The 21,641-nt window shown below is 48.0% G+C and overlaps 1 long non-coding RNA gene across 1 annotated transcript in view; it reads left to right on the top strand.

Moving 5' to 3' along the window:
• The window catches only part of LOC308236735, a 467,360-nt gene that overhangs the window by 232,534 nt on the left and 213,185 nt on the right, over nucleotides 1–21,641 (top strand). The window contains exon 5 of the long non-coding RNA XR_013959325.1: nucleotides 6,082–6,150. This is a non-coding gene — a long non-coding RNA (uncharacterized lncRNA). The remainder of the gene's footprint in view (nucleotides 1–6,081; nucleotides 6,151–21,641) is intronic.

Genomic DNA, 21,641 nt, shown 5'->3' with positions numbered 1-21,641 from the left:
TTTATAGGTATAGTGGAAGAAGGAAGAGAGATCTGGAGAGTGTAGCAATGTTATTTTCCCCTGTGAAAGCTGGTGTTGGGGGCATGCGTGGCTGACTTCCAGAGGCTATAGGAGCAAGGACCCTGGGCACCTCTGTGTGGTTGGTGTGTGCTTTATGACTTTATTGTCGTCACACGTTCCTAAGGCTCTGCTGGGCTGGGAAAGAGATGTCTGGTGAGTGTGGCCCTCCCTGCAGCTTGCAGCTGCTGTGGAGGCTGAGGCCCAGCTGGAGCTCATTGGAGGCCTGGCAGGTGGAGCAGCCTGCAGCATTTTTCTTGCCTGGACACTGGAACACACTGACCAAGAACACTGCGACCTTTGGCACCATTCCCTCCCATCCCTTCTCCTGCTGGCCAAGAAGGGAGGAGGGAGCCTAGCTCCTTAGCATTGGATTTCCCCTGCCTGGAGGACAGGCTTTTTTTTTTCCCCCAGAAGAGAGAGATGGGGAGAGCCAGAGGCAGATGCCCTCCAAGCATCGGGGGAGCCAAACTGTGTCTCATCATACTTGGCATTTTGGTAAATTACGTGTTGGCTGGTGAGGTCTTCTCTCCAGAAGCTCCAGCTCTGAGTGGGACCTGCTCATCGGAGTACCTGCCTAGAGTGTGGAAAAATTAAAGAGTGGGCCACCTTCTAGCTACCTGTCATTCACCCTCTCAAAGGCCATCTGGTTAGGGATGACTCAGATTGGACTTGATTTAGCTGACAGTTATGAAAGGCTCACTGAGCCTCATTTTTATCATCTTTGAAATGGAGACAACCACTGTAAGGACTGGGGCTAATGCACATGAGGTGCCTGAGAGGGCTCATGGCGTGCGGCAACAGTGATCGATCAATGACAGCTGTTATCATCATCATCAGAGTTTTCTTAGTTATCCTACTCGACCTTGTCGTGTATCACATGTTTTAGATCTATTGATGACTCCACTTTATTGACATAACCACTTCTCAGCTGAGGAAACTCAGGCTGGGATGTTATCCAGTGACTCTGCCCCGGTCGCATGGCTAATACCTGTTAAAGCGGGGTCTACGCATCCAGGTCTGTCCCACCGCAACCCCCATTTTGTAAATGGAAAAGACATCTAGAGAGTATTGAGACCATGATGTCACAGAGATTCTTCCCTCTGAGTTAAGGTCTTACTCACCTGTGCCAGGGAGTGATTAGCTAATTCCTGATTTAATCTCAACTCTGCCATTTATGGGCTCTGGCTCTTCATCTATAAAATGGGGGTAATTATAGCAATATGAGGCAGTGTATGCAAACTGCTATCGCAGCACCTGGCATGCATAATAACTTGACAAATAGTAAAGACTATTATTAGGCTAGGACAGTGGTCGGCAAACTGCGGCTCGCGAGCCACATGCAGCTCTTTGGCCCTTTGAGTGTGGCTCTTCCACAAAATACCACGTGCGGGCGCGCACATACAGTGCGATTGAAACTTCGTGGCCCATGCGCAGAAGTCGGTTTTTGGCTCTCAAAAGAAAGTTCAATCGTTGTACTGTTGATATTTGGCTCTGTTGACTAATGAGTTTGCCGACCACTGGGCTAGGAAATACTCAAGTTCTGTTCTTAGCCTTTTTTTTTTTTTTGCAGTAGTGGGGTAAAATTGGACTAAAAAATATGAAGTTATAGACTACCAAGGAAATCTGTAAGCACTGGGGAACTGAGTAGAAACCCCCAGAGTTCTGGGATAACCAGAGATAGGCAGGACCAAGGGTGTGGTTTTGGTTCAGGACCAAGGACAGTTCCTGACTTGCTCCTGGCCCCCAGCAGTGGGGACCATTTATGCAGGTAGTGACTGAGAAAGAAGTCTTCCATGTCAGTCAGAGCTTCCCTGTCTGTCTTTGTCTCAGATCTCCCCACCCCTCTGCCCTCACTCATGCCATCCCTCCCATCTGAAAAGCATCCGCTTCCTCTTGTCATGCAACACTTCTGACTTAGCAAGAAGCACGGGGAATAGAACACTCACCTTTTGCCTACCACTTCAGTTTAACTCGTGTTGACATTTTGCCACAATTGCTTCTGGTATTTTGAGTATTTTTAGTGGAACTTGGCAGAGGCCCTTGAAATTCCCTTTGTGGCCCTCCCCCGAACACATATGTCTCCTTCCTCCCGAGAGGTGACCACGTTCTAAGGCTGCTGTGCAACCTTCGGTATCTTCCTCCTGCAGTTCCCTTGCACTCACCCAAGTCCTCATCATTTTTTAAAATATATTTTTATTAGTAGTAGTATTACAGACATCTCCCATTCCAGTCCCCCCGCCTTCCACTTGAGAGACAGGTCAAAGCCCTATTCCCCCAACTCATGATGACCTTTCTTGCAGAGCATGGTCAGACTCAATTTGGGAGGGTTCTCCAGGATTTCTCACCTTTTTGTTGTTGTTGTTGTTATAAATTTCAGTTATACTGAATACATATATATAGAGAGAGTACTATTTATATATAGCACATATATAATTATCCATGTAAGTAACATACATACAGGGTGGGGCAAAAGCAGGTATACAGTTGTGAGTATGCAAAACAGAGTTTATTTTTGTATTATTATTTATTGTAGCATTTTTCCATATGAACAACAGTAAATCTACTTTTGCCCCGCCCTGTAGTTATTGAACAAAGAACTATTATGATGAATTATGGCCTTAATAATGACATTTTTGCATGGGAGAAAAAAAGTGCATTGTGGCTAGAGCACGGTGAGTCGTGTGTCACCGTGGATGTGGCCATAGGAGGATGGATGTAAACTGTTTGGTGATAATTACACCTTGGAGTTATGTAGAGATGGACTGTGTGCCTTATGGTGGTAAATACAGATTAGACAACATGGTTTAGAACTGAGCCCGGAATACATTTCCTGTTCCTTCCTCTTCTGATGGGTTACTCACCCAGTTGCAGCTCGAGGACTTCAGGCCTTCCTCCTTCTTTCCCTCCCTGCCTCTCTCCCCCACCCCTCCTATCCCTCCACCACCCTCACTCAGGCCAAGGCTTACCCTCATGAGCTAATCTATGGCAAAGGCAGGAGGCAAGAGAACATAGGTGGCTCTAACGAGAGAGAAGCAATAGGTAGCCTGGCAGTACCAGCCAGGGGCCCTGATCCCAGTCTTGCAACCAGAAAAGCCGTTCTTTCCTGGGGAGGAACAAGCCAGGGCAGGAGCTCCCTCCTCAACCCTCTGAGATCGTAGAAGTCGCTGTGTGGATGTGGACTAGTGCAGGGACAGCTGGGAGAGAGAATGGTTCTCCCTGCAGTGAATGGCATGGCCATGGGTGTGCCATGGGTGGAAATGGAAGTCAGGGACCACTGTGCACAGCCATGAGCTCCTGGAAGCCACGGGCTATGTCGTCAGCCACTACTCAGATACCCTGGCATATATCTTTGTACCTGTCAGACAGTACTGGCCAATAGGTATGTGCTTAACAATGTTGCTGAGAGAATGCAAGAGCATATGAATGATTACATGCATTTATGAATGAGCAAAATGTGCATTATACCTTAGCCTCTCAAGAATCTGGTTAATGAGTCTAAATCCTGATCTTAAATCCTGATTACCTTGGCATATAGTCATTAAAATTTCGATTTTACAAAGAGCCAAGGCTGAGAACCAGAACCTCACAGCAGTGACCCCCACTAACTTTGAGCCACAGTCATCCATCTTGTCCATAAGCAATAAACTCCAGGATATTAGTAGTATCTGTGATTTTATCCCCAGAAAGCACACGTGATTTTGTATTATGTGTCAGCTGTTGTGGGTACTCATGTCTACTTCAAAGTTGCATGAGTTCTTTAATTCCTTCATAAATAAGCATATATGTATTTATTAAGCCTCTACTATGTGCCATGCAGTGGGCAGGATGCTGGAAGCAAGAAGAAGATGCCTCCTTGTTCTCATAAAGCTTACATTCTGGAGGATAGAGACATGGCCCAACGCACAAGTGAACCAAGATATGGACGAGGTCCAGGGAGGCGCTTTACAAGAAATAGACAGCAGGTTGGAGAGAGGGTGACCAGTGGACACTCGTGTTTGGCAGCGTGGCCAGGGAAGGCCTCTCCGAGGAGAAGGCCCAGGGTTGAGACCCGCGTGACAAGGAGCTGGGCAGGTGAAGGCTGGCCCGAGGACACTTCAGGCAGAGAGTTGCATGGGCACTGAGGCTTGGCCTGTCTGAGCAAAGTGTGCATATTTTCACTTAATTCTGTTCAAAGAAACATACATGGATATTATAGGGTCTCGTGTATGAGTGGTATGCGGAACCTACAGCTACTAAGATCCTTTTTCTCTCTGTGTACTAGTATGTACCATAACCATTTTGCCTACCAGAGTTCAGGGAAATGAATCTCTTCTTTTAGACCCACATTAGAGAACTCAGAATCATTCTAGAGACGTGAATCTCTCCTGGCCACAGAGTGGGTCTGTCTACAACAGGGCTGGGTAGCTCCCAGCTTGGTCTTCCTTTTACCCTTGACTCCACAGTGACCTTGTCTACGTGGGTCCTCTTTGTCCGTGGGTGGACACCTCCAATCTTTAAACAGTAAGCTTAGGTGGCTGTTAATTCGAGCAACCTCATCCAAAGAGATTTCTGACCTTTGTAAAACCCTAGCATTTCCTTTTGTCCTTGGTACGGTCCTTAACCCTTCAGGATCTCTGAAATTTTAGGAATTTCCACCGTTTACTTGGGGTTTTTATTCAAATTCTTTATCTGGCCGTTTGTAAGTGGCTGCCCAGCGAGCCGGCCATGCCAGCATTCCCTCCCCTCTTCCCACCTCTCCCAGCTGCTTAGTCAAGCTGCACTCTGTCCAGCTGGCAGGCCTGCCTGCCTCCCTCCCTCTCCTCCAGGGCCTCTTGGGCCCCAGCTGCTAATGGGGGAGCACAGAAAGAGGACCTAGCGAGGGGGCTTTCCGGGGGGCAGCGGTGACTCCCTGGCAGAGTCACTGTCCCGACAGGCCCAGACCTGTCCAAACGTCTGTAGCCATCCTGGCAGATAATGTGTCCGTGTCTGTCCTCTGCCTGGCCCTGGGCATCCAAACAGCCTACACTTCCCTCCATCGGGGTCCACTGGCGGCACTGGACCCAACTCTATGAAAACCTTCAGCCAACCAGGAGGGTAGCCAAGTCCCGCTTTCTAGAAGCTTGAGCTGACGTTTAAGTATGTAACTGAGCTCCTCACTATAGGTTTGCCATCCTGGTCAGCAGCCACCTGAGCCACGTCTTGCTGACTCAGGTGCGTCCTCGCGGCAAATGGACATGCTCTGTTTTCATCCAAATGTGTTCTCATCCTTCAGGCCTTGTCTCGTTTGTCTGGGAACAATGCTGAGCGAATGAGGGCACTTCCCACAAGGCAAAGGATCAGATCCAAACAGCATCTGTGAATCAGGTGCTGACCTTCCGAGGCACCTGGCGGTGTGATCTCATTCCCCACTTCCTCCTCGGAAGACTGGTATCGCTGCCTCTGGGAGGCAGACCCTGGGACTGAGGCTCAGGGAGTTTCAGCCCACTCCCCAGGTTCTCATGAGGAGGAAAGGGTAGAGAGTTGAGTTGAGAATAAGGTGGCCATGTCATTTATCAGCCAAACGTGGGCGCCTTTGAAAGAGAAAAGGGGGACTATTGGGAATTTTACCCGCCAACAGATGCAGAGGTGGGAATGTCCCAGCAAGCCAGGGTGCACGGATGCCTGAGGTTGGAACTAGTCATTTTGGCTTCAAAGCCCAGCTTTTCTGCACTTACCCTGTTGATTCTCAGGAAGGTAACACGAGAAATTTGAATTCCACTCCCCTTCCTTTGGTAATATTTTTTTAAACATTTTATTGATTTCAGAGAGGAAAGGAGAGGGAGAGAGAGATAGAAACATCAATGATGAGAGAGAATCATTGATCGGCTGCCTCCTGCACGCCCCACATTGGAGACTGAGCCTACAACTCTGGCATGTACCCTGACCAGGAATTGAACCGTGACCTCCTGGTTCATAGGTTGACGCTCAACCACTGAGTCAGGCTGGCTGGGCCTTTGGTAAAGTTTTTGCTGGCTGATTCTTTCCCTCTTTCTTCCCATCCAGGGATATCGGGATGAAGTCCGAGCTCGGTGCTTTTAAGAAGTCCCATGGGTCATTCTAACGTGCTCTCAGGTATGGGAACTGCCGCACTTGTCGCTGTGGTCCTTGGGAGCACACAGTCCCTCTCATTCACCCTTGTACCTTTGTAGCTGTCACAGAGGCATGCAGTAGGTGCTTAATAAATGTCCAGTGAATCCATGAATCATCAAACGAATGAAATTGTGTGTAAGACAAGCAAGGATGAGCATCATTGTGTCTGGGGAGTATAAATTAGTTTTGGGGCGTCCAGCCTACAAAGAGAAATGTGGAAGAGGGAAGCAGTGGGCACATGGCCAGACTGAGCTTCGACTTCCTCCTTAAAGCAGAGCGCCCCCGCCCTGCCTCCTGGGCCAGAGTAGGAAGGTGACCCAGTTCGACTTGCACTGTGGAGAGAACACTCCTGCCCTTGCGTTCCAAGTTAAGCCCACAAGAAACTGGACACTGAAAGTATTGCAAACATGTTTTCAAAGGGCTACTGAGTGGCCGGCATAATATAACCTTTTACATATTTGAGACATCTCCAAGCTGGGGTTAGCAACCCTTGCTCAGCGTCAGCCTCTGGACACGCCTTCCGCCCAGTCACTGGTCGCCTCGGTGGGGCACCTAAGAGCCACTCAGTATTTCTACCTCATGGGTGGGCGGGGGACAGCCACCCAGACTGAGTTTCTTTGGCCAGAGCAGGTCTCTTCAGAGGCAGTTTTCCTCTTATCATGTCTCTCCACGGCCTCCACCCCATCGGAGGTCCCAGACATGGCATTGCAGCCCGCCAGATGGGGACAGGGTGCACGAGGGGGTTTCAGACATGGTTCTTGGCTCCCCCCGCCGCCCACCAAGTGGGGCTGTGGTTACTCTTGCTCCACCAGGGCACCCCAGGGGACCTTGCTCTTTGCAGCCCTGTGTCCTGGGGCTTCCCGCAAAGCTTTGCCCTGTCTGGCCTGCAGGCCGCAAGGCAGTGCGAGATGAATGGCCCTGTTCACACCATGGCGACTAGGAGGCTCTCTCTATAAACCTGGTGATGTGGAGGCCAATTCATGAGTCCGAGGATGAATGGTGGGTCCCTGGCACTGACCCTTTCATTGGCCTCCCTCCAGGGACAGGTCTCGTCTGAGAGGGTCGTGAAGCAGCCTGGGGTGGGCGTGTCCAGGCCCAGCACTCAAGGGTGCCCGGGTATGTGCTGTTCCCTGTCCAGCCAAAGCCTGCACATCCTGTTTTCTCCTCCAGCACCATGCACCACCCGAAGCCTTCTCCTACCACCCGGTGCTCATCGCCCCCATTCCTGAATTCAGACTCATGCACAGTCTCCACCTTCCCACGTTCATTCCACAGGCATTTCTGCACCATTTCCCAAGGACATTGCAATGTAACCCTCAAGCTTTGTCAGCACTTCCCGGCAGTCTTCCGCTTGTACCTCTTGGGCCAGAATGAGTCACCGCCCCCCCCCCCCCATCTGCAAGGCAGGCTGGGAACTCTGAGACATGGCTTCCCAGCTTTTCTCTGGGAGATGGCAAGGGGAAGGGGGTTGGGAGCTGTGTGTGTCACTGCTACCATTGTCATCTCATCTGGCAGATTAGGAAATCGAGTCACACAGAAGAGAGGTAGCTTGCCCAAGGTCACCCAGCCTGATAGTGGTAGAGACATGGCTAACATCCCAGGCTGACAACGCCTGAGTCTGTGCTCATAATGACCAGTCCTGCTGTGGAGACCCTCAAAGGGAGAGGGAAGAATGGGTGGGTTCATGCTATATTGAGAGTTAGGATAGTTAAAATAGTGGCCAGTTGTCTTAGAGAGAGAGTGATGTCAAGGAGAAGTCTATGACTCTGCCTGAACTGGGATGTACTGGAGCATCACTAGAAAATGTAATTAATAATATTCAATTTTCAATGGGCGTCCACATGCAACTCTCCTTATATAGTGGTTCTGACTCTGATGAGTTTGTATCTTTGTCTTACTTAAAAAAATGAAAAATATGAGGCTTACTGAGGTTATGTCATTTGCCCAAAGTCGCAAGAGTGGTAAATAAAGATGACAGCTGGACAGGAATTGGGTCTGCGTGGCTTGTCCAACCAGTGACTTCCCATGTCTCAGCACTGCCTTTGCACAAGGGAAAAACGAGAAGAGGAGGCACTGGCCGGCTTCTGTAAATCCCTTTTGTGGAATTCCTGTCCTTCCTGGACTCAGCTTGTAAACAGAGGCTTTCAAGCCAAAACACACACGGGCGGATGCAGAGTAGCAATCAGCCAGGAGAAAGTGGCTGCGTCCTGGTGGTGTGAGTCTGCCTGGAGCATGTGTCCCCACGGACTCCTGCTGTCTCCGGGCCCAGCTGCCGTGGGCCTGGCGGTCTGCAGATGCCGCCAAGGAGCTGCAGGCTGTCCAGCTGCATCCTGGGCGACCTGGGGTTGGGGGAGCAGCGGGAAGGGGTGCTGCAGGGGCAGGACAGCCAGCTGACAGCACTTAATTTGCCTTTTACTAGGCTCCATGCTGTCCTTGTACAGAGAATGGGTGAAATAACAAAGGTATGTGTTCTAGGAACCAGAACATTCCACTTAAATAATAGAGCGGAGCCTACAGTGTGGTGGGTACAGATGAGACTGATGCCAGGCAAAGGGAGGAAGAATGCAGAGCCTGGGGAGTGCTGTTTTTAACAAGGATAGTCAGGGAGGACTTCCTGGATGGGCAGGGAGGACTTCCTGGATGGGCAGGGAGGACTTCCTGGATGGGCAGGGAGGACTTCCTGGATGGGCAGGGAGGACTTCTGGATGGCAGGGAGGACTTCCTGGATGGGCAGGGAGGACTTCTGGATGGCAGGGAGGACTTCCTGGATGCCAGGGAAGATGTCCTGGATGGTCAGGGAAGACATCATTTTTAACATGAACACTGGGGAGGGTCTGGAGGCTGTGATGTGGGAATAGGTGAAGGAGCGAGTTATTTAGGGCAGAAAAGAGAAGACGTGCCTGGGACATTATAGCTTCCCTCACATAAAGCGTTCAAATATAAAAGAAAAGTTAAGATTTTTTTCTAGTTGATGCCAGACATTGGGACAAAAGACCAGTTGGTGGGAATCACTGGAGGCTGATTTCAGTTTCATGAGGGTGCGTTGAAAAATGCTCAAAGCACAAGTTTTGGAGGTAAGGGATAAATGTGAATGAATTCATTTAGATATTAATTTGGACTCTACTATGTGCTCAACAAATGTATGTGTGGGATTCAGTTTTTTTGTTTGAATCATTATTTAAATGCAATCCATCCACTGTGCTTGGTTGATGTGTCTCTTAGGTTTCCTTTCATCATATTAGTTTGTTAGAGCTGCCATAGGAAGTACCACAGGCTAGATGATCCAAACAACAGACATTTATTTTCTCACATTTGTGAGGAGGCAGGAAGTCCAAGATCAAGGTTGGTTTCTCCTTTTTGGCTTGTCAGATGGCCATCTTCTCCACAGGAGCCTCCTGCACATCTGTGTCCTAATCTCCTCTTCTTATAAGGACACTGGTCATATTGGATCAGGGGCTATCCTATTGGCCTTATTTTTTACAAGATGTTATCTCCAAATTTAGTCATATTCTAAAGTCCTGGGGGGTTAAGACTTTAATATAAGAATTTGGTGTGTGTGTGTGTGTGTGTGTGTGTGCGTGTGCGCGCGCACACACATGTGTGTGGAAGGGAGGGGGGCATAATTCGGTTCACAAAACTCCCACTTCTTCACAGTATATTTATTGAAGAAACTGAGTTGTTTGTTCTGTCTGAGTTTTCCAGGTTATATCCCTGTGGTTTACTGTATTTCCTATAAATGTTACTTAGGCACTTCATACAATTTTCAGTCACGGATACCACATTAGGTGCTAGTGTGTGCACAGGAGGGTTGGGGGTACAAAATGCAAGATGAGCAATAATTATATGGTCATTCAATATGGAAATCAGAGCTCAGGCAAGGGAGATATTGGCTTCTTTGTCAGTCCAACCCCATCCTGAGATCTAAAGAGGTGAGATGACTTACTCAAGGTCAGCACAGACAGAAACAGAGTGTTGACTGAAACCCAGTCTTTTGACTCCCAGTCCATGACTTTTCATTGATCATGCCCATCATTCAAAACATGTCTAGGATGCTACCTCCTTCTGGAAGCCTTCCTCACCCGCCCCCCGCCCCCCCATAACCCAGAAGAGTTGAGCACTTCTGTAACATTAAATCATCCTACAATCTCTTAGCATTATTGCCCTCTATTGCCATGTATTCCCCTTTCCTACAAGGCAGTAGGGGCAGGGACAGTCTTCTATCATTGTATTCCTATGTCTCCTAGTGCCCAGGAATTGCAGACCCTTAACAGATGAACAGATTCAATGAATCTACAAGTGAACAGATTAGGTCAGATAGGTCTAGTGGCAGGAGAGGGACTTGGATTTGGCTTTGAATGACAAGTCAGAGTGAGAAAGGCAGAGAAGACAGAGAAGACCTTCTTGGTGGAGACCACTTCAGTAGCAGAGACCGAGGCACATAGAGGTCCATGTCTCGGTGACCTGGAAGCAGGCTTGCTTGTAGTAGTTTGCATCTTAGGGAGCAGTTTGAAAGAAGGCTGGCAATGGAAGCCAGGAATTGAGACATGGTCCCCGACTTGTCAGATAGCACTGGGTGTTCCTCTTGCATCCGGGCTGCTTTGACCTGGAAGTCACCATGTTGATTCATGCCTCAGTCACTACCACTCTGGATTCCCCTTCGCAGTTCTATTTTATAAACCCCTACTCCCCCCAGATAGACACTTCAGCTGTCGTTAGATGCTTATTAAGGGGAGTGAGTCAGTTGGTGGCTTAAGACACAATTTCCAACCAGCTCCATGCCCCCTTCCTCTCTTCGCCCTGCCATGCTATTTCAAACACCAACTCCCAGGCTTTGTGGGGAGTGGAAAGAGCATGGGTCTGGCCTCCTAGCTCTCCCAACAAATCTCAGTGCTGCAGTTCACTTGAGATGTGACCTTGAGCAGATTGCTTCTCCACTCTGAGCCTCAGTTTCCTCAACATAATGCAGAGTTGCAGTGAGGACTGCATGGGGGTAAGCATGAAGGGCTTTGCAGGGACTGGGGGGTACACTGGGCATGCAGGAAGTGCCAAGGATGCCTGTGGTTTGAGGTTCCTGTGCCCTGGTTCTCCCCACTTCGGGACGGAGATGACAGGGCCATCTTCATGTGGGTCTCCAGCAGAATCCTGGGAAGCCCTTCCCTCCCGACTGGCTGTTGTGGATCATCCTTGAAAAATTCCTTTCTGCGGTTCCCTTGGGTGGGAGGGACATGGCTCCACGGCTTCTGAAACAGGAACTTTTCACAGCTTCGTGGTCAGCTGCCAGCGCCCAGGGCTGGCAGGGCCACGTGAGCCAGTTTCTGCTCTGTGGATTTCACCGAGTTGTCCCAACACAGAGTTGCCTGCAGTCCTCATGTCAACTCTTTGGTGACATGACAAGAACACTTCCCCTCAGTGCCCCCCCTCAGGGTTGGGGGTGCTGTTCGTGGAATTTGCTTTTGCTTCCTGACATCTAGCTGGCCTTTCAAATTGCTGAGGGATGCACCCACCCAGAAGCCCCCAACTCTTGTGTGGGGTCCTCTCTACTTTCCTCTCCTAACACAGTGCCAGTGGGCCTAGTATTTTCCCGCCTCTGGTACATCTAGCCCACACCCAGCCTGGGATGTGCTGAGATCATGTTCTCTTTTTATCAATACCCCCTGCCTACAGCATTCAGAACTGCCCTGTTTGGTGCCCTGTCCACTCAGGGATCTTCTGTCCTTGGCTTGCCTGTCATTTGGAGTTCATGGGCACATGTCCATTAGTTATCCTCCGGAGGCAGGAAGAATCTCTCTCACTCCCCAAAAAATAACTCCAAGGGAGGGAGCCGAGTCACTGAAGTTAGAGTCATAAAACTGGCATTCCCAGCTCTGAGGCTCACCGGTTTTGTAATCTTGGGCAGATCACTTAACCTCTCTGGCCACAAGCCTTCGAATTTGAAAGGGTGGGGCCAATGCTAATTGCCCTGTTTCCCCGCCTCCCCCCAACTCCCCATTTACTGTGAGAATCAAATGAGATAATGTCTGTGAAAGTGCCCAGTAAACCAGAAGCTGTTATTATGCAGAGGCGGCCTGTTATTATTCAAAACTGGTTTTCCCAATTCTCCCAGCTCTCCTCTCTCCTTCCCCTCTGCCCATTGGAGGCCCAGGCTTTACCCAGCTGTACCTTCCGGGCCAGAAATTAGAAAGATGTGCTCTGCTCACCAGGAGCGTCCTCTGAGTTGCTGTGATTTAAGCAGGTGGCACCAAAGAGGAAGGAAAAGGGAGGCTGACACCAAATCTTTCCTGCTTCGGCTTCTTCACATCTTAGTGGGAAGCTCCACACAGAATCCATGTGCCAGGGGTCGCTTTCAGTATGGATACGCTGGGAGATTTAGCTCCTCAGTCTTCCCAACCCAGTCCCTTCCTGTGTCCCTTGTCACTCTTGTTGGGAATTCCATCCTCTCCCAGAAACTTCTGCTCCCAGCCTGGCTCCTCTTGATCCATTCATGTACCCAGATGAGCTCTCTGAATGCCAGTCTCTTCCTATGACTTCTTGGCTTAAACCCTGAAGAACAGGCCCTCATCACCCTCCAGGTATAGTCTAATTGTACTTACCTCTCACCCTCTCACCCAAGACCTTACTTTTGGACACCACCTCCTCTTCCTGGGGGTTCAGCTTAGATAGCACCCACTTGTGAAACATACCCTCACTCCCCTTGACAAAGTGGGGTGCCCTGCAGTGTGCTTCTATAATAACATCTTGCTCTTCCCTTGTAGTGGTGGAATCTGCCACCGGTTATCCTCACGTGTTCTGATCTCTCTCCTCCAGGAAGCTGGGAGCTCCATTAGGCCAGATATCCCCACTATCTTGCTCATTCATTCTGGCCATGGCACCTAAGCCAGGGCCCAGCAATAGATGAATGAGTGGAGTGTGTGAGTCAGTGCTCTAGACTTCATCTCTGGGCGCTGGGGTGCTCAAAGTTCTTCATGGATAAACACAGATGGGCTCTTTTTGGGAGAAGAAGTCATACGTTACCGAACAAAGTCTGCTAACCTTAATACTTTCCTTCTAGACCTTTCTTTCAGCAGATGCCAGCTAGCTAATGCTGCCCAACATTTATTGAGTTTAATCTGTGCTGAGCATTTTACATGAGTCAACTCCTTCAGTCTTCCCAGTCATGCTCAGAAGTGGGTGCTATTATTATCCTCCTGCCAAGGCTGAGAAGCCCATAGTTCAGAGAGGTTGAATCATTTGTCCATGGTTACTCAGCCAGCAAGTGAAGGAATTTTCTTAAGCCCAAGTCTGTTTTCCTCTAAAATCCAGGCTTGTAATCAACTATATCTGACTGCAAGGATTTTAATATCAAGAAAATCTTAAGTTTGAATTCTCAGGACTTACCAGCTGTGTTAATTAAGAGAAGTTAGTTTTCATCTCCTTGCGACCCATCCCTAATTGATTGTTCTGTGAGTTAAACACGATGGTCTTTGTCATGTACGTATCGTTTGGAAGGTGCCCTCCTTTAATTGCAAGTCACTAAGTCAGAGATCAGAGTTTAGATTTTAAAAATTTAGGCAATCCTAATATTAGGACTGATTGCGTTCTTCTCTAATCTCCCTGAAGAATGGGGAGGTCATTATATAACTGAGCTTTGTGCATGGTGGGGGACTTACCTTTCCTGAGGCAGGTTAATCAACATGTCCTTGGACAGCTGAGTCTGTGGGAAAGTGCTTTACATGCTTAGAAGAGGCCTACTGCCCTGTGGTCCTACTTGCTCAAGACCATTGGAGAAAGTCCAGTCACTTCACCACCGGTACCTCCGCAGCTGCTGAAGGCAGCTGTCCTCTCCCCACTGCTGTGTCTGGAGTCTCACTTCTCTAGATAGGATGATCCCCGTCCATCCCTCCATACTTTTCTCAGAGAATGAGGCTTAAAGTCTCATTAGCCACCCAATTGCCATCTTAGAACCAGCCCCAGTGCTTCTGTACCTCCTACCAAGTAAGAACTAAGACAAAGACTTAGCAACAAGGATGCTTACGGTAGTGGCATTGATTACTCTTGTGACAAACTTAAGGTAACCACTTAAATATTCAATGACAGGGGATTGGTTGATAGATTAAGCACAACCATAATCCATATGAACAAATACTAAATTGCTATCAAGAATGTCTAGGCCAGCCAGTGTGGCTCAGTGGTTGAGCATCAATTTACGAAACAGGAGGTCACAGTTCGATTCCCGGTCAGGCCATATGCCCTGGTTGCAGGCTCAGTGCCCAGTGTGCATTGTGCAGGAGGCAGCCGATCAATGATTCTCTCTCATCATTGATGTTTCTCTCTCTCTCTCTCCCTTTCCCTTCCTCTCTGAAATCAATAAAAATATTTTTTTTTAAAAAACGAATGTCTAGAGGAATAAGGGTTTATTGACCTGGAAAGATGGTTAGGGTGTATTGGCAAATACAAAAGCAGGTTGTAAAATAGAATATATGACCCTCAATTGTGGGGAAGAAAATCTGAAAGTATTTAAAAGAGTTTTAAAAGCATTTAAAAGTGTTTATCTCTGGGTCAGGAGATGATGGGGGATTTTCTTGTTGTTCTAAATTTTCTACTGGGGGAGGAAGTAATAGTTTAGTGGTTATGAAAATGGACTTCAGAATCAGCCAGACCTGGTGTTAGTCTATTTTCTGCCACTTGAGAGCTTTGTCACCTCAGTTTCATAATTTGTAAAATAGGTGGAGTAATAGTACCTCCTCTTAGTGTGGTTGAGAAATTGATGGAGAGCTTGCTATATGTCAGGTTCTCTGCTAAGCAATTGACTTGCATGTTCTCCCTCACAGTCTCCATTCTACAAAGGAGGAAACTGAGACTCAGAGAGACAAGGGCACTGGCCCTGTCCTACCTAAAGGGTAGGAGATTACTTTTCCCATTCTTGTCACTTCAGTTCTTTCAAAGTGTGTAAGTCACAGTCTGTTCTCCTGTCATCCACATCTCCCTGCTGACTCATTCTGGACCCACTTTGACTAAAAGCCCCCGACATTTTCATACCGGTCGTGTCTTCTCAATGCCCTAGCTGTGCTTTTTTTTTTGGACTTGAGGGAACTTATTATGGAGCAGACAGGTGGAGGAGAAACCTGAGCATTCAAATCATACCATTTACTTGAGGAAGTCCAAGAATATGCCTGGTAATTTGCCAGTGAGAAGTTGTCAATCACACATAGTTCACCTCCCGAGCCCCGGGGGTAGTAAAATACATGAGTTTTGCATTTTCCTCCCTCAGACAGTGACTTCGCTGATGTGAGAGTGGGGAAGTGGAGTGGCCAGAACGAGAATGGTGAGGATGTCATTGGCCAGGACTCCTGGTAGAAGCTGAAGGACAGCCATCATTGGAAGGGAGTGCGAAGCACAGCTTCATGAGCAGGCGCTGGGATGTCTGGCAGATTTGAATTCAAATCCGTGCTTTGTCTCTCACCAGCTGTGGGAACCTGACTAAATTCTCTGAACTTCATTTTCTCATCCTCAGCATGCAGCTAGTAGTATTTATTAGTTGGAGGTTTTAGGAAGGTCAAAATGAGATCATACAACTGAAAGGCTCAACCCAGCACTGGGACCAATCTTCAGTTGCGTCTTCTCTCCCTGGGAGCTCACCCTTCCCTCTGGAGTGATCGGGTTAATGTTGATGGACAGAGAGTCTGGTCCCAGAGGTTCCGTGACTGCAGTGGGAAAATCACCCAGCCCAGCTTCTGGGTGCTGCCAGGGACAAAGAGAGCTTTGGAAGTCAAAGTGGCCCAACCCCATTTTGTATCTTCATTTTTAACAAATTTATTATTTAAAAATTTAAAATATGTATTTTTATTGATTTCAGAGAGGAAGGGAGAGGTAGAGAGAGATAGAAACATCAATGATGAAAGACAATCATTGATCGGCTGCCTCCTACACGCCCCGCACTGGGGATCGAGCCCACAACCTGGACATGTGCCCTGACTGGGAATCAAACTGTGACTTCCTATTTTGTTTATAGGTCGACATTCAACCACTGAGCCACACTGGCCAGGCTTAAAATTTTATAATTAATGTGTTTGTGGTGGGGAAAAAAAATCAAACTATCCAGGAGCTTATAGAGAAAATAGTAAAAATTCCTTTTCATTACCCTCCAATCCCATTCACATCTCCAGAGATAACCACAGTGGAATGTTCCCTGTACCCTTCCCAGACATTTCACTAGGGATCTGAAACCTGCATTGTCAGAGAGCTTTCCTCACTAAGCCATGGATATGCTATGACTTCAATGTTCACATGACTTTCATGAGGAAAATAAAATGCTGGCTCCACAGGAGAAGAATGGACTCCACCATCTTTGTCGTTTCTGCCCAGCTCTTCTGCCCAGGGTGGGCGTTAAGAGTCTAGATGCCCACTGAGTTTGGAAGTTGTTGAAAAACCTCTTGACAGTCTAGCTTTTCCACGTGCCTAAAGCTTCTAACTCAAGTCCCTGAGCTTCTGTTTTGGAGGATGGCACCCTAGACCAGATCTTTCTCCTGAAGTCGTGGTCCCTTGGGTTAGAACGATTCTTCCTCTTCCAAGGGAAAAGGGACAGGCCCAGGCGGAAACATGTGTCTGGGTGACAAATTGTATGAGTCAAAGGTACTTGTGAAAATGACCAACCTTATTTTAAAACATAGGCTGTCCCCAAAGGAGGAAGGTGGCTGCTTCTGCTTCCTTTATTTTGTAGAGAGTGGGTGGAAGTCCTTCAGAGATGGACGGTTAATATTTAAGGGATGGTATTGGCATTACTGCTCCTTTAGGCTGCTTTTTAAAATTTATTTTTATTTTTTTGTTAATCCTCACCCAATGCTATTTTTTCCATCCATCTTTAGAGAGATTGAAGGGAGGAGGAGAGACAGAAACATCGATGTGATAGACATATTGATTGGTTGCCTCCCACACGGGCCCTGACCAGGGCCAGGGATCGGGCCTGCAACCGAGGTACCTTGACCAGAATCAAATCCAGGACCCTTAAGTCTATCCACTGAGCCAAACGGGCTAGGGCTGGCTCCTTAGTTTTATAGATCGTTATTTGGGGTCAATTCAAACGCTTTGGGATCGGTACCACAAAAGCTACACGCATTGTCATTTTATAGATTCTTCCCCAGCCACCCACCCGCTAAGACATTTATGTGGAATGTGATTCTAACTAAAGGCAGAGGACAGTGCTTTGTACTTAGCAGGCACCTCATTGCTATGGATCCATTGACTCCAATTGTATTCTTAGCGACCATTTATTCATTCGTTTGCTCATCAATCAAAATTATGCTATTTGTCAGGCACTGTGCTGTGTGCCAAGTATCAGGGTGGCTGCAAAAGAGGAAGTTGTCCTTAGAGCTGCAGCAGGGACAGGCTTTTAGCAGAGTAGATATTTGAGAAGGGTTCAAACTAGGAATAGGAGTTTTCCAGGCAAGTGTGGGGGAAAGGCATTTCACAGAAGAGAAGCAACATTGATCCTCATAGGAAATACAGGAGGAGGGGACAAGAGGTCACGGCCCCTAGTGATTGACAGGCTCAGGTGGTCCTATTGCACAAAATCTCCAACACTCATTAGAGAAAGATCTCCTTTCAGTCTATCAAAGTTGAGTTCCACTGAGCCACTGATTTACCCAACACCAATTTATTCCACTATGTGCTTTGCACTGTGCTGGGCGTCAGGAGCATAATGCTGACAATTCTCTTTTGGTAATTTTCCTAAAGGCCAAGTAAACAGTGTTAAAGTTTAACTTGGCAGTGATCACCTCGATCTTCAACCGATGACAAAGCATCTTTCTATTTAAGGGGCAACTACTCACAGTAGATGGCATTATTCGTGTTCTCAAAAATACAAGGAAGAACTTAACGCAGTCTCTTACTACTTGCTCAAAAGACAAATCTAGATATTAATGTGACATTGCTTTAGCTATTGACGATATGTGAATATGACCAAAGCCTGTCTTGTGACAGATCACTTACGAATGCCATTACAGAAATCACAGCCATGGCCTGAAACGCCATCCCTGGGGTCAGCGCTTTGTCGCATGAGGGAGAAATGACTCGCAGGGGGTTGCAAAAGTTTTATCAGCCTGTGAAGAAGGAACAAGGAGGCTGATGTCCAGGGTACTAATAAATAAAAGTCTGTGTCACACAATCAGTTCATCATCAAAACAACAATGGGCTCTGCCCTGAAGTCGGTGTATTGCAATCCTCTCTCTTAACCCCTCCTTCCTCCACCTCCGCCTCCCCAGCTCCAGGGGTTAAAAGGGCAACAAGCTCAATTCTGAACTCCCTGCCTTTGGTCTCAGCCTGCCTATGATCTCTTGCCCACCTTCCCATTTTCCAAAAAGACACACTCAATTGCATTCTAGAATCTTCTTTGAACAGCCCTTTTACTTGCTACTCCAAGTGCCTTTTTGGTAAACAAATCTGCCAGCCCAGATGGGCAATTAGGAATGAAGGGTGACAAGGGTTTGGCGTTATTTCAGCTAATTGCTGTCCTGTGTGAAGGATTGCACCATCTGTGACAGCTAGCCTGAGGGATCATCACTCTTTTCGCAGCAAGTGTCACCTTCCGTGGAGCAGGGACTTCCGAGGCTGTGTTGACTCCTGTGCCCTACAGATGGTACATCTGAAAAGGCATTGTAGGCGCCTCGTTGGCTGTTGTGAAAGTTCCATCGGACAAAGCCATCAAGTTCCTAGCATCCGCCTGTCTGATTTAGGTTAAGTGTTTTATTCTCTCAGACCTGTGTATCCTGACCCTTGTGCATGGGACCCTGCACTCAACTCCGCCATTCTCTGCTGTGGATGGCACATTGCCTGTGACGCCTTCCTTTCTTCTGTGCCAGCTTTGGGGGTGGGAAAGGGGGTGATGTGATTTGTATATGGTTACTCCCCAAGAGGTCTACCAGCTGTTAGGTCTTTGGTGTCTGGGGCACTGAGCTGTGGAGCATGCTGCAACTTCTAAATGGGCTTTTGGGTATGTTCTCATTTATACTAACGTGGTAAGGGCTGCTACCTTGACTATTTAAGCCAAGGTGGGAGGGGTCCCTGGGCAGAGGACAGCGCAGGCAATTAGATAGCCATGTATATCACTCTTAGAGTTCTTTGGAAATAAGCGATTGTAGCAGCTGTTCGTTTGTGTGTGTGTTTTTCTGCCTCAAACTGCCAGGTACAAGCGCAGAGAAGGAGGAAGTTAATTCACATTCTTGCTTTCTTCTAAAGACAAAAAAATCCACCCTTCTTGCTTTCTTCTAAGGGCAAAAAAATCCACCAGTCTGTTCCCAAGGGCTCATTTTCCATCTCTGCTCTGCTCATCAGAGTGGACTGTGAATCTGTACGAAGACCTTGGGGGAGGAATGCTCACTTCTGTGTCCCTGCCTTCCTTCGTGTGAAATGTGCCACCTCCCCACTCCCCTGGCCCCAGCGGGCTCTGTCTCTGCGCTCAGGACCTCGGGCGGGGGGTGTGGGGGGGGGTGTTTACAGTGATGCAGCAAGCGGGGCCACACAGGGAAGCTGCAGCGGGTGTCCAAGTTCACATGTCTCGCATTCCAGGCGAATGTTTTTGACATTGAGCAATGGCAGGGCTCTGCCAGGCTTAGGTCTGTCCGATTGGAATGCAACTGAAAAGGAAAGTCCCGGAGTGATTCAAATGCTCACCTCCCCGCAACCCCTGCCGGTTTTTAAAATTCCTTTTAAATTCTCCGATGACCAACGCAGCCCGACACTTTGACCAACACCATGGCACTTGTTGGTGCTGATAAGTGCATCTCCCCAAGAGATAGGGATGCAAATCCGAATATTTTGTTGAGTCATGTTTGCTCAGCAGCTCTTTCCCAAACATTGCATCAGATCCGAAATCAGCCAGCACTCTGCTGGATGACACCGGTGTCCAGGAAAAACTCGGTTCATTTCTTGAAAAAATGTACTCTCACTCTCTCCATGGGCCCGCTTGTCATATCCTGTTCTTAAGAAAGCCGAAGCCCTGGAGGGGGCAAAGGCGTAACTGTGTTTGCAGATAAGTTGGAAAAATATGGCTATTGGCCTTTCCCACCCACTCCAGTCTCTTAGCAACGGAACCGCTGATGGCATCCACTAGGGGGAAAAAAAGCTCAGAATGTATGGGGGAGCCTGTCTGAATTCTTCCCGTAGGTGTGATTTGTTTAAACCTTCCTGCAGTCTTGGGTGTGGAGACCCAGGAGTCACGTCATGAGAGAATTCCCCTGCCCTTCTTGTGACCTCTGCGAATGAGCAGACAGACAAAAATCTCCGAAGGAGATGGGCTTTCTTCTGCACAGTCTGCCTTATCGGGGCCAGGCGTTTCCTCTGATTTGGGGAGTACCCTGGAAAAGTTGCGCACATTTGTACAGAGAGCTGGGGTGGGGCTCTAGATAGAGCACCGGGCAGGGGTGGGGTTCTGATGGCCCTTGTTTGAATGGTGACTGTTCTCTTTGCCTGTGGGACCTCAGGCAGGAGCACCCTGATTCTCTCATTGTCACCCAGTGCTGGCTCTCTCAACGGCAAAGGAGATTGGATTGGATGTTCTCTAAGGTGCCTCTCAGCACTGAGCCTATGGTGGTGGTGGTGGTGGTATGTGTACGTGCATGCATTTACAAAGCTTTATATCACGTATCCATCTGATCATCTCTGTCTCTTGAATGTTAGAGTTATCAGTGGTAGAGCAAGAATTTGAGGCGAGGTCTGGCCAAGTCTGAAGTCCTTGTTTTTAACCCCTACCCCACCCCACTAAGATATACACATAGAGGGGCTAGGGCTAGGCAGTTCGTATGTCATGTTCTACCTGTTGACCTTTACCTACATCTATTATTAATCTGTGGGAGTAGGATTGGGAAGTGGCAGAGGACTTTGGCTTTGATAGAGAGGTCTGGATTCACATTCTTGCTCTGCCTCTTAACAGTTACATGGCCTCAGGATTCTCAACTGTAAAATGGGAATAAAAAACCCTGTGTGGCCCAGCCAGTGTGGCTCAATGGTTGAGCATCGACCTATGAACCAGGAGGTCATGGTTTGATTCCCGGTCAGGGCACATGCCTGGGTTGCGGGCTCGATCCCCAGTGTGGGGCTTGCAGGAGGCACTGATCAATGATTCTCTCTCATCATGGATGTTTCTGTCTCTCTCTCCCTCTCCCTTCTTCTCTGAAATCAATAATAATATATTACAAAGGAAAAAAAACAAAACAAAACACCTTGCGTGCTCAGAGGATTAGGTGACATGATGTCTGTAAAAATACCTGGCACATAGTAAGTGCTCAGTAAAAAGGGGAGTGAGGTTGAGATATTCATTGATTGATTATATAGATTTCTTGATGGTAGAGACTTGCCTTAATTATTATGAAACCCCAACCAATTTTGTGGCACCAAGAAGAAGTTGTGTTTGCTCAGCCAAGCAGATGCAACACACACACCAAAGAGTGATGGATTTTGTGACTTCATGTTGTAGGAACTTCTTGGTAGGGCTCTGCATTTTA

Source organism: Plecotus auritus (assembly GCF_963455305.1).
Source record: "Plecotus auritus genome assembly, chromosome: 11".
In the NCBI taxonomy this organism is placed as follows: Eukaryota; Metazoa; Chordata; class Mammalia; order Chiroptera; family Vespertilionidae; genus Plecotus; species Plecotus auritus.
The sequence above is the reverse complement of the archived record's forward strand: the minus strand, read 5'-3'. Positions and strand labels throughout refer to the sequence as shown.